Here is an 11,727-nt window from a genome sequence, read left to right on the forward strand (position 1 = left end):
AAAAATAATAATATAATAATCTAATATAAATTCTTAATTCAAATAAAGGAACGTGTGTTTATAGAATTGAAATGTAATATAATGTACAGCAAAGCAGCCATTGAATTTGATTTTATTCTACCGACAGTTTTCACGGATTATGTATCGTCCACTATTTGAAATCAGTGGCGGATAAAAGTCTTCAGAAAAATTCTAAATTTTTACAGTAATTATCTTTATTTATTTTAGTAATAATGGTATAAAATTTGGTCATTAACTATTAAATAAAATTTACATCAACTGTCCCTCTCAATTCTGGGTAAAATATAAAAAAGTGTTAAAATTTATTATTTAGCTTCTAAATATATTTTTAATAGGCCTATGATTCATATAACTCATTTACGGATCACCGTTTATTTTAAAATTATATAAGTTTAATTTAACTAACCATTTAAATGATAAACGAGTGTTATTATTGTTTCCTAAATGAATTCAAAACCATTTATTTTTGAATTACATTATATTTACATAAATATATATTAACTAACAATTTAATTATTAATTCAAATCATCAAATCATATAATACTTTATTTAATATCTCTAATTATTATTTATATACCTATATATATATATATATATATATATATATACACATACATACATACATACATACATACATACATACATACATACATACATACATATTTATTTACAAATAATTGTTCGTGAATCGTCGGAGATAGTCAAAGGGTAATTGGTTACATGAATATGGGTGCAAAACTAGTGGTAGCCATTCATGGTGTCGATTATGGAGTTGGAAACGGGTGCAAAACAAATGGTGCGTGGCATAACATTGTAACTTTGTTCAACTCGTTGAAAGCTTCGAACCATATTCCGACTGACACGTTGAAACGTGTCATTGGTAATGGTTGTAATACATGGTTCTGGCATGATCTTTGGCTCGGTGATATGACACTTGCCTCTAAATTCAATAGACTTTATCGTCTAGCATCGAACCCGAATAGCAGTGTTAATGATCATTGGAATGGTGTCTCTTGGGATTGGAGTTGGACGAGGACTCCTTCTACTAACACTCGTGCGCAACTGGATCAACTTTTGCATCTTCTTAAGAATGTTTCTATTTCTGAGTCGATTGATAAGTGGGTTTGGAATATTGCTTCAGACGGGAATTTCTCGGTTAAAAGCACAAGAATATTTTTAGATGAGTTATATCTTCCTACAACGAATCAATGTACAAGATGGCACCGGTTTCTTCCTATCAAGATCAATGTATTTTTGTGGCGGTTGGTTCTTGATCGGCTTCCAACAAGAATTAACCTTTACTTTAGAGGTTTAGACATCCCCTCGGTTATCTGTCCTACTTGTTATGTGGGTGGTGAATCGAGAGATCACACGTTCATCATGTGTAACCTAGCAACATCGATTTGGACTCGGGTGAAGATCTGGACAGATGTTCGTTGGCCTAATTTCGATTTCTTAGAAGATCTGTTTACTTGGCTTGATTACTTCGCAGCTCCTTCGACTTCTAAGTCCCGTCTATTTTGTATCTTTGTCACAACAATGTGGTGGATTTGGCGCTTCAGAAATGACAACCTCTTTGGCTCTAACACGATTAAGAGAACAGACTTATTTGATAGTATCCGTTTGTCTTCCTATTCTTGGTTAAAAGCTAGAAGCAAAATTGCTCCGTCATGGAATGATTGGCTTCAATGCCCTTTGTAATTTATTGTTTCATTTTTGTTTTTGTCTAGCTTCTTGCTAGTTTTCTATTAATATAATTGCCGTTCCAAAAAAAAAAAAAAAAAAAAAAAAAAAAAAAACATGAATATAGTTCCAAAATTTTTGAGACTCAACATTACAGACTTTGCTTTTCATGTCGGACTCATATAAGATTAAGTTTAAATTTAGTCGGAAATTTCCGGGTCGTCACATGTACAGCTTACAACAACCGTTGTGCTTCAGCGTGCACGTACGAAGTTTATATGCTTGGTGACTACACTAGCATGGTCTAGGACCGACAATGTACTAGGGGTCTAGTCAGATGTTTCACTACGAAAGAGTCCTCTCGGAATCCAAAGCTCGGTGGACTTACTACAACCAGTGTGCCTTAGTCAAACTCACGTTGTATCCGACAAACTTCTCTTAACAAGGGTGACACAGATAGTGTACTCTGAATCGGGGTTCGCGACTTTCCAATAACAGAGCCAATAACTACGTTCTATTAGTTGGAAAAGCGATTGAGTTCAAAGCATAATCGGAAAGCATTTTGACAACATACACAAGCCATAATATAATTTCGGCATTATAACTGATTACGTCATAACATACACTAAAGATAACTACTCGCTAATCATGGCAACAATATCGCAAAGCATAATAATGGAAGACATTATAAAAAGACAAGGGATAGAATTACCAGTAGATTAAACGAGTTCTGAATACAAAAGTGACAACTTCAAGACTCCAGACCGCTCCTAATACAATCTTCGGCGTTCTTCTCCGGGTACTAGGTTTCCCGCACGGAGTCGAAGACCTTGAAAGTATGACTAATATTGTACAAGAGAGAGAAATAAGTGAATTGAAGTGTGTGTTGAAAATGAATGACAAGTGCCCTTTAAATAAGCTTGATTTTTGCCTGCAAACGGCTGGCAGGCCGTTTGGCAGCCCGCTTGGCAGGCCGTTTGGCCAGCCCGTTTGCTGAGGCAGCCCGTTTGCTGAGGCCGTTTGATCTGGTCGTTTGGCAGGCCGTTTTTCACATTGGCAGGCCGTTTGGCCTGCTGATTCCCTGGATCATAACTTGATTTCTTGTCTTTCACCATTTTCGCTCTAGAATATTCGTTTTAGCTCCGATTCTCTTGATTCTTTTTGCATCGTCTTCGTAATTACTTGTTCTTCAATTCTAACCGACGAAGTGGGTATTTTTCAGATAAAGTTCGAATCTTTCTTGTTTTTGGGCCTTAATACCGGGGTGAAAACGTGACTTTTTAGCCGATATCACGGTGCTGGCGAAAAAATATAACTCGCGGCGACCAGGAAGGTACGGGCTGTCGTTGTTTTTAGCCTTTTTTAAAAAGTGTCCGTTTCAAACGTACCTTTTATCTTTTTGTTCATAAAATTATTTCGAGTATGACGCTCATGCCGAAAAAATTTAACTCGCGGCGAGTGGAAAGATACGGGCTGTCGTTTTGTTTAGCGTTTTTTGAGAAGTGTCCGTTTCGCGTATAGTTAGTCCTGTTGAGTTCGTAAGATTTTTTCGAGTTGAACGGTGGTCTCGGAAAAATTTAACTCGCACCGAGCGAGAAGATAAGGCCCATTATAAATTTGGGTGGAATAATTTTCTTTTATTTTAATAAAATTATATATGTACACTTTTTACCCCTGAGAAAGTATAAACTTGAGGGACCGTTATATAAATATAGCCGAAGTTGAGGGACCGGTTGTAATGTGATCGCAAAATCAAAACTACAATCGGTTATAACTGAAACTACAAATGTTCCCACCACAATTAATATATAAAATAATAATAATAATACTCCATCCGTCCCATATCTATTGTCCGTTATTCCTTTTATAGATGTTTCAAATTAATTGTCTACTTCCGTAAATGGAAAAGAATGATGTGATTAAGTTCTTATGTGCCCATACTTTATACATGTAAGACAAAATGATAGATGAAAAGTAAGGGGTAAAATTAGAAAGTTAATAGAAAAGTACACGTGAGTATTTTTTGTCTGGGATAATAGATTTGGGATAATAGATTTGAGACGGAGGAACTAATATATAAAGGTTAATTAGTATATCTGGGTGGATGTAGTAAAACCCATCGTGAAAATATCAATCCCCATTGACAATCGAAAAGAAACATAATCACAACAATCGGACCGCTAGGGCTCAAGAACTAGCTATTAAATTGTAGTGTTATTGATATATTCAATTGAATGAATTTTACAGAGTAATAAGAGGGAAAGTTTACAACAACTGAAAGATCGTTATTCGGATTACACTACACTAGCTATATAGTTGAATAACCGTTTCTGTTATGAATTCACATGTCGTTACTTCTATTAGAGTTGCAACTGGCTCACGTGTTTGACACATGCTATACTTGACCCGTAACACTAGCTTTACTTGAATTTCATTTCATCTTTCCTTATTTGGTAAAAACAGAGTTGAATTAGGGAAGAAGAAATTAGGGTTTGTTGCCATGATCTCTCAGTTCTATCGTTATAATTGCTCGCGTATGATTTCATATTATATATGCAATGCAATTAGGCAAGCTTTTATGTTCTTTTTTTTTTTTTTTATTTTATATTTCGAATTACTTGCAAGTATGAGTTGACCTAAATTAAATTTCATCAAATCCGGTGTGGATTCCTATATGATGAGATTCAATTTGACCTGAAATTATTTTAGGTGAACAGTTACAGTATATGCTTTTGAAGATTAGGATCTTAATATTGAAAGTAGCTTGCATATGACTAAATATCACCCATTGTTTTAGTATATCTGTATCAAGTATCTACATTTTCCACATTTTCAAATAGTTAGATAGACAATTACAGTTGCTACAATCTGGAAGAACTTATAGGCGTGTATGTGCACATGATACATAGGGCAGTAGATAGTTTCATTAGATGACGTGCTGATGATCACTTACTAATGCAGTATAATTAGTGTTATAATTTAATTTTAATATTTTCCTCTGGTTTTTTCTATTAATGCAGATCGTGGTGATGTACAAAAAGGAAGTGCTGAGATATTTTTTCGTAAAGTGAAGTTTTGGAAAGAGGACGGGAAACCGAGGCTCCACCTGTATTCGTAGGTACCTTCTAAAACGTACAACATTTACAATTTGTATTAAATAGATATTTCTGTAAATCTGTCATATGAGAGACTTATTTCCTCAGTAGTAAGTAATCAGCATTGTGTACTTTCCGAAATGCTATATCTACACTCCAAGGTTGTAGAACTCGGAATTACTCACGAGCACTCAAACTCTGCCAATTTCAGTCAAAGTTCGGGATTACTTGGAAAATAGGTCAAAACTCAGCGAAAACTCGGGATTACTCGAAAAATTGGTCAAAACTTGGTCAAAATCAAACTCGGTCAACATCCAAGTACTACCCGAGTTGCCAAGTACTCCCTTATCAAGTCCCTACCGAGTACTCCCGAGTAGCGAGATTTGCAACCTTGCTACACTCTATGTATTCTTTGGCCATTATTTGTTTCCACGTAAATTTTTCATTATTGTATTTTTTTTTTTTTTTTGAAACTTAAATAGAAATAGATAGATGCACCACCACTTTACAACCTTTGTGTCCGACTTTTAATTGTTTTATATTTTAATGTTCTTTATATATGTTAAACTTAGTATCCGATAGATGCTGTTATGTGATACAGCCTTTGACTTCACTGATTTACATTTTAATTTCAGATTTGTCAAGTTGTTATTCTCACGGCTATTTGATAGCTAGTAGAATTATTAGTATAAGATTGTAATAGCTTTGGAGTCTAAAATGTTCTGTATTATCTTGTATAGAGATAAGGAAAGTATCTCTATGCAATACGATTCTATTTGTTGCATCTTATGCAGTTACGCCAGGCTGAAGCCTGGAGCTAGTTTTTAATCTTAATGTTTATGTTAATTATTAGTTGTTGATGATATAACGTGCTTAATTTGTTACTCCGTATTATAGAACGTGGATGGCGTCAACTACTCATGTAAAGGTGGTTGGATTACTATTTGTTGCAACCACTAGGTCAAATGTGTCACCATCTCTTGTGTTGGAACTCGTACAAAGAATAGCTCAAGTTACCAAAGATTGCCTTGGCATCCTTAATGAGAGGATTCTATAAGGAAAAACTTTGTTCGTATGTATGAATTACTCGACGGAGTTATTGTAAGTTTCTTCATCTATATGACATTGTTGGGTTTACGAAATTTGAAACGTCCAAGGTTGAAAAAGACGCGAATTGGTCAGGTCCTTGAAAGGTCAATCAATCAAGACGGGGTAGATTGGGATGTTGACCAACGTTGACGTTTAAATAAAAATATATTAAACATAAATATTTCAAAAATAAATACTTTAACAATAAATGACTCTCAAATATGATGTGGCGATGGTTCATATAATGTACAACTCTTTTTATATAATATTTCTTTTATAATTGTAGTGTATTTATGTATTTATTAATTTATCTTTAAAGGGTACTATGTAAGTCAGTGTTTTTCCCAGCTAATTTTTGAATGGGCTTGGGTTTTTTTGTTTACACTAAAACAAGGCCAAACAAAAAGTCAACTTTCGACCGATGTTGACCGACTTTTCCTGACTTTGATCTGGCATTTAGCATTGACCGACTAATTAGACGTTTTTTTGGTGAAACGGGACCGGCTAGTCACCAAACCGCCACAACCGCCGTTTGCAACCATGGTAACATCTGGAAATTGTGTATTTTTTTTTCTTTGTTTTTTTGGCAAAAATACGAAAACTCATACAGAAACGAGGTCGTTTTCTAAAGGAAAACGCCCTCAACAAGGACTACAAATAAACTGGTGAACGGGAGAGCTCACACTTAGAAAACAAGTAACTAAACGAAAACTATCTGTAAACGAGTCTCCCCTAACCACCCGAAAAATGTTAAAACAAACTAACAAATACAAGACCGAATTCTACCCGATAAAGACGAACACTAAACCAAACGATAAGAGAAATCAACCTCTAGATCCCGCCCTTTTCAACTTCCCGTTAACCGTCTCTTTCAAAATGTTCTTCCCGGACCGATTCTCTATCTTGTAAGATAACACATTGGCGGATCCATCACCCGGTTCGCTCTCTCCGGCCAAACGTGTCATCATCTGCAAATTGTGTATGGGAGTAGTGATAGATTTTAATCATTATTACCTTGTAATTTTGAACTACTAAGGATTTTGGTTCTGAGCAGACCACATCGACTGAAGTTCTAAAGTCATCCGTATTCAATGAGCCGGTCATGATTGATGCAACCCATTTGACACCTCTTGGTCCGGCTGCTCTCTTCATGGTATGTGCTTTTACAATTCTTTTTTGTAAGTGTATTTTTTACTGCATTTAAATTACTTTGTAACCTGCAATGTTTGATGAATGCAGCAAGGGAACAAAAGAATGCCATGGACAGTTGTCAACAAAATCAGTGGTAGCTAACGAACCTGGTGGTAAGAAGAGGGAGGAAATTTTCGTTGATATAATTGAAAAAATAAGTCTTACATTCAGCTCTAGTGTGAGTATCATGTGCGATTCTACTAATTAATAATTATAATTATTTTCAGTTATATAATTAATGGTTATATAAAAACCAAGTAAACGCAAGTTGCTTGTGACCTAAACAGGGATATATACTAACTTCTGAGATGGATGGAACCATTCAAATGAAGTGTTTTATTTCTGGCAATCCAGAAATTCAATTAGCTTTGAACGAATACCTGAACATAGGACGAGGTGGCAGATCAGTTTATGGAATGATATTCAATCTTTTTTTATATATATTTTAGCGTAGGATTACAACTTTCACTGTCAATTCTTACATGTTACACTAGTATAACAACTGCATTTATGGGATAGTCAACACCATGGTAGATAGTAGAGGTGCTAATTTCAACCCATTTATCTTGAAACTGGTCAATCGGTGTAAAGTTGAAAAAAGTTGCTAAAACTGGAACATAGAAAATGGGATGGACGGGTTAAGTGTGCCATACTTCACCCTGCGTTGTAAATCATTTTATTTAGAAGCAAATAAATATAATGCTATTTTAATAGTCTATTTTGTAGTCAGTTTTAGAGCATTAAATATATATATTTACATAGCTAGAAAAATTAACAAATACTCGTTGGGAGTTGGTCCACTCCTACCCAAAATCCGGTTGACCCATTTTGCAACATCTAGCAGCTAGTAATATCAGCATGTCCAAGTTAACAGCTACTTCACATTAAGTGTTTCAGAACCTTATCCAATTATGCTGTGTTTAACAGACTATGGTGGTTCTAAGGCCACTCCCTATCGTAACTAAACTATTCATCCTCTTAACCTTCCACATCAGCGCCACATCAACACTAATATTCTATAACTAACACATAACTAAACACTCCCTATCATGGCTAAAACAATAATCTTCTTAATATACAACGTACAAGCAATAAAGCATCAAGTCCAAACAATAAAAAACCATTGGGACCTACAAATTCTATAACTAAACTTCAACATCCGTTAAATCTATGGTAAAAGCGGGTAACTAGCTCGTGCCTATGGTTAGTTACGGGTAATGACGGGTAATGAGCGGGTAACTAATGGATAACTAACTATAGGGAGTGGTCTAATGGATCAGGAGCAGTTATACTAGATGATTGCAATTTTTATTGAATCCGTACATCTTGATAGTTTTAATGTGGATAGAACTTTGACTCTTGCAAGTAATCTGCCATGTTTTAGCTGTTTTACACAACCTACCCTGTAATTTTGTTAAATTTGATGTTAAGTTTTGCTACTTTTTGTCAATACCCTGATAGAAGAAGCGGGATCACTTGAGGTAGATATCCTTTATATTCAATTACACATCACTACCTAAAGCACGATCCTGAGTTGGTAACGGGTCAAAGAGGGTTTGGGCTGAAACGGATTATTTATAGCACGGGTCTGGTCAACGTACCTATACCTTTTTAGTTTTTGTAAATATTTAATGTCTTTTATATGACTACAAAAGATGATTTGATTTAGTAAAGATATTTAGTAGGTTGTATTTTCTGATGGCTTTTGACCCGTTTGACCACTTGACCCGCTCGATTCATTAACAGTCCTGTTTGTAGTTAAATAGTTTAGGCTGGCGCATTTGACTTTGTATTGATAAATGATAACCCAAATTGACCTGTGTCCAATAATGTTTTACATCTGCGTTTTTGAGATTGTTAATTTTTTGGATTCTGAGATGATGGGTAGTAAGATTGTCATTTCTAATACGTGTAGTACTAACTCGTGTTGGTGATTTTAGTGTCATCCAATATCATTTTGGTTAATTGGGATTTATGTGAAAGCAAGAGTGAGCTAGTTATACTTAACAACGAGTTCGGAGAGTGTTGAGTACACGCCCGTAAGAGTTGGCTAGAGACTGTCGCGAATATAGCGGGGGTCAAGGGGGCTGCGCCCCTGGCTGGGGTCCTTTGTCCAGGCGAGCGGGCAGGGGTCGAGGGGGCAGCGCCCCGAAACCTCAACCGAAAAGGCACTGTAGTCTACATTGAAAAGTAGTCTTCCAATCGATTTTCTCGCCAAAAGACATGCTTGTTTTATAACAGTTTTTCCTGCCAAATTGAAGGGTTGCATCCCTTCAATTTTAACTGCCGAATTTATATTTCTGTTTTGGCGTACTTGCTTTCATTCATACGAAAATATACAGAAAACACATTTCTCACATACACTCAGATTTGAATCTTCTTGCCTGGAATCTTATCTTGTTCTTGTCTTATCCCGATTAGGATTTCGTGATACCCGAGGCTTGCAGGGTCGAAATACTTAATCGAGAAAGTGATTACACGATTCAAGAATCAATCAGATTATCAATTACAACCCTATTTTTTCACAACTCGAGTCTATTTCTAAATCTGCTAATTTAAACTATTTTTGGTAATTACTATATTATCTAATAGACAAAAATGGTGAATAGTAATTAGGGTCATTTTCGTCCTTTCACCTTTTTTTTAAACTCTAATTAAATTTCTCTACACCGACAAAGACCCCCACACTTTTTTCAAATATTCAAATCGGCCCTCCAAACAGGGGGTAAAGTGTCAGATAACCATTTTCATAAAAAATCTTAAATAAACTACACCCAAATATTCAACGGGTCATATCTTCTCGCTAGCGACGAGTTAAACTTTTTCGACACCATCGTTAAACTCGAAATAATTTTAGGAACACAATGTCACTAACTATACGCAAAACGGACGCTTTTTTAAAAAAATGCTAAATATTTGGGGTATTTTTCATACACGTTGATTTTGCGTTAAATTTTTAAAAGTCGATAATTACATAGCTAAACGCGGAGATGAATATATATTGTTAATTTAAAATAACATTTAAATTTTTCACGGGTTATACCTTTTAGTTCGACTCGAGTTGCGCTTCAACGAAATCATTCTTTAGCCACGAAATAATTTTACAAACTAAACGCAATAAAATACATTGAAAATCGAACTCCCGGCGCGAAACGAGGGTTCAACAACTAGTTGTATTTATTTGTGAAAAGAGATGGGTTTGGCTTAAGTTGTTCTAACCGTTAACTGTCAAGAATGTAGAATAAGAAAACAGCTGAATGAGTTGACGTTGTCCAAAGTGTTTAATTTTAATTCATAAAACCTCCTATGTCATTCATTCAAAAGGTGGATTCCTGCAATTCTTTATATGCCACACAGTTTTTTATATGGAAAAGATTATTGATGATAAAGGGTCCGGGCCACCCAACCCGTACAAAAAGTTACGCATTTTGACCCGTTTCTTAACCTGTCAGACCCGTTTTCCACCTACCCCCATAATTGATGCATCATGATATGTTTCTAAATGAGTCTGAAGCGAATATGGGGTTGTGTGAGACGGTACTGCCTAATTAGTTTCAGAGAAAAGTTTAAATTTGCCAAACTAAGTCGAAACCTTTTAATAAATATGAATTTAAATATTCATCTGTGTGTAGCAAACCTCACCGTTTTTAATGCTTCAGCGTTAGTTTTGAGTTGGAACCTGGATCAGTTGGACAAGTGACTGTTTTTAAGGAACCAAATAAGAAAATCGAGTGGGGGTTAAAGAAGGTTATTTATGTTCTTAACGCACTATTCAATCAATAAGTTATATAGTACTTTGATTGGATATGTTATTCTCAATTTTGGTTTCATTGCACATAATGATATAGTTGATAACTTGATATTACCATTCGGACCAGGTTGTTGGTGCCTGGTGGATCTGAGGTTAGTTACACTGCGTGCCAAATTAACGTTTCACATGAATATATAATAGCTTAGAATGATTAATTTTAACATTTTCTCTCATCTTATTATTTATTCTTATAAGACGATATATATAAGTAAATATGTTTTACTATGTTTAATGTAACAGTACATGTTAATAATAGTGCAACTGTAGATAGTATATGTACAAGTCAATAGTCAATTGTATATCACTGTAAAATAGGATAGTTAGTTTACTCTACTGACTTCCTTGTAAATCGTTGATCTGTTGTACTCCTGCTTCTATATAAGCAGCCATCTAATGAATGAGAATTTCAAGCTTTATATTCCTTTATGGTATCAGAGCCAGGCCCGGGAGCCTATCTGCACGTCTCGATGTGAGGGGACGTGTTGGGTAATTATCCCACATCGGCCAGTGGACTAAAAATTAAGTGGTTTATAATAGCTTGGGTACCCCATTCCCTTGAGTTAACTTTTGAGGTTGAATTGGGCTCAAGTCTATTAAACTCTTTATGGTATCAGATGCCTAATCTCCAAATCCCTTCTCAATCTTTCAATTTCCGATCCAATTTTCTGCAAACTCTTCACCCTCTCAATTCCTCATCATGTCTGATTCAAACAAAATTCATCCAGCCGTCACCGTTAACAACATCAAGAACTTCATCCCCATTACTCTCGAGATGGAAAAGAGCCAGTATTCTTTTTGGTCAGGCTTATTCGAAAATCATTGTCGAGCCTATGAAG

The 11,727-nt window shown here is 35.3% G+C and overlaps 1 pseudogene; it reads left to right on the plus strand.

Annotated features, from left to right (window-relative positions):
• The first annotated feature begins 748 nt into the window (after nt 1–748).
• On the plus strand, nt 749–8,600 carry LOC139888953 (uncharacterized; annotated as a pseudogene).
• The last annotated feature ends 3,127 nt before the right edge of the window (nt 8,601–11,727 follow it).

The sequence above is a fragment of the Rutidosis leptorrhynchoides genome, chromosome 1, assembly GCF_046630445.1.
Source record: "Rutidosis leptorrhynchoides isolate AG116_Rl617_1_P2 chromosome 1, CSIRO_AGI_Rlap_v1, whole genome shotgun sequence".
Classification (NCBI taxonomy): domain Eukaryota; kingdom Viridiplantae; phylum Streptophyta; class Magnoliopsida; order Asterales; family Asteraceae; genus Rutidosis; species Rutidosis leptorrhynchoides.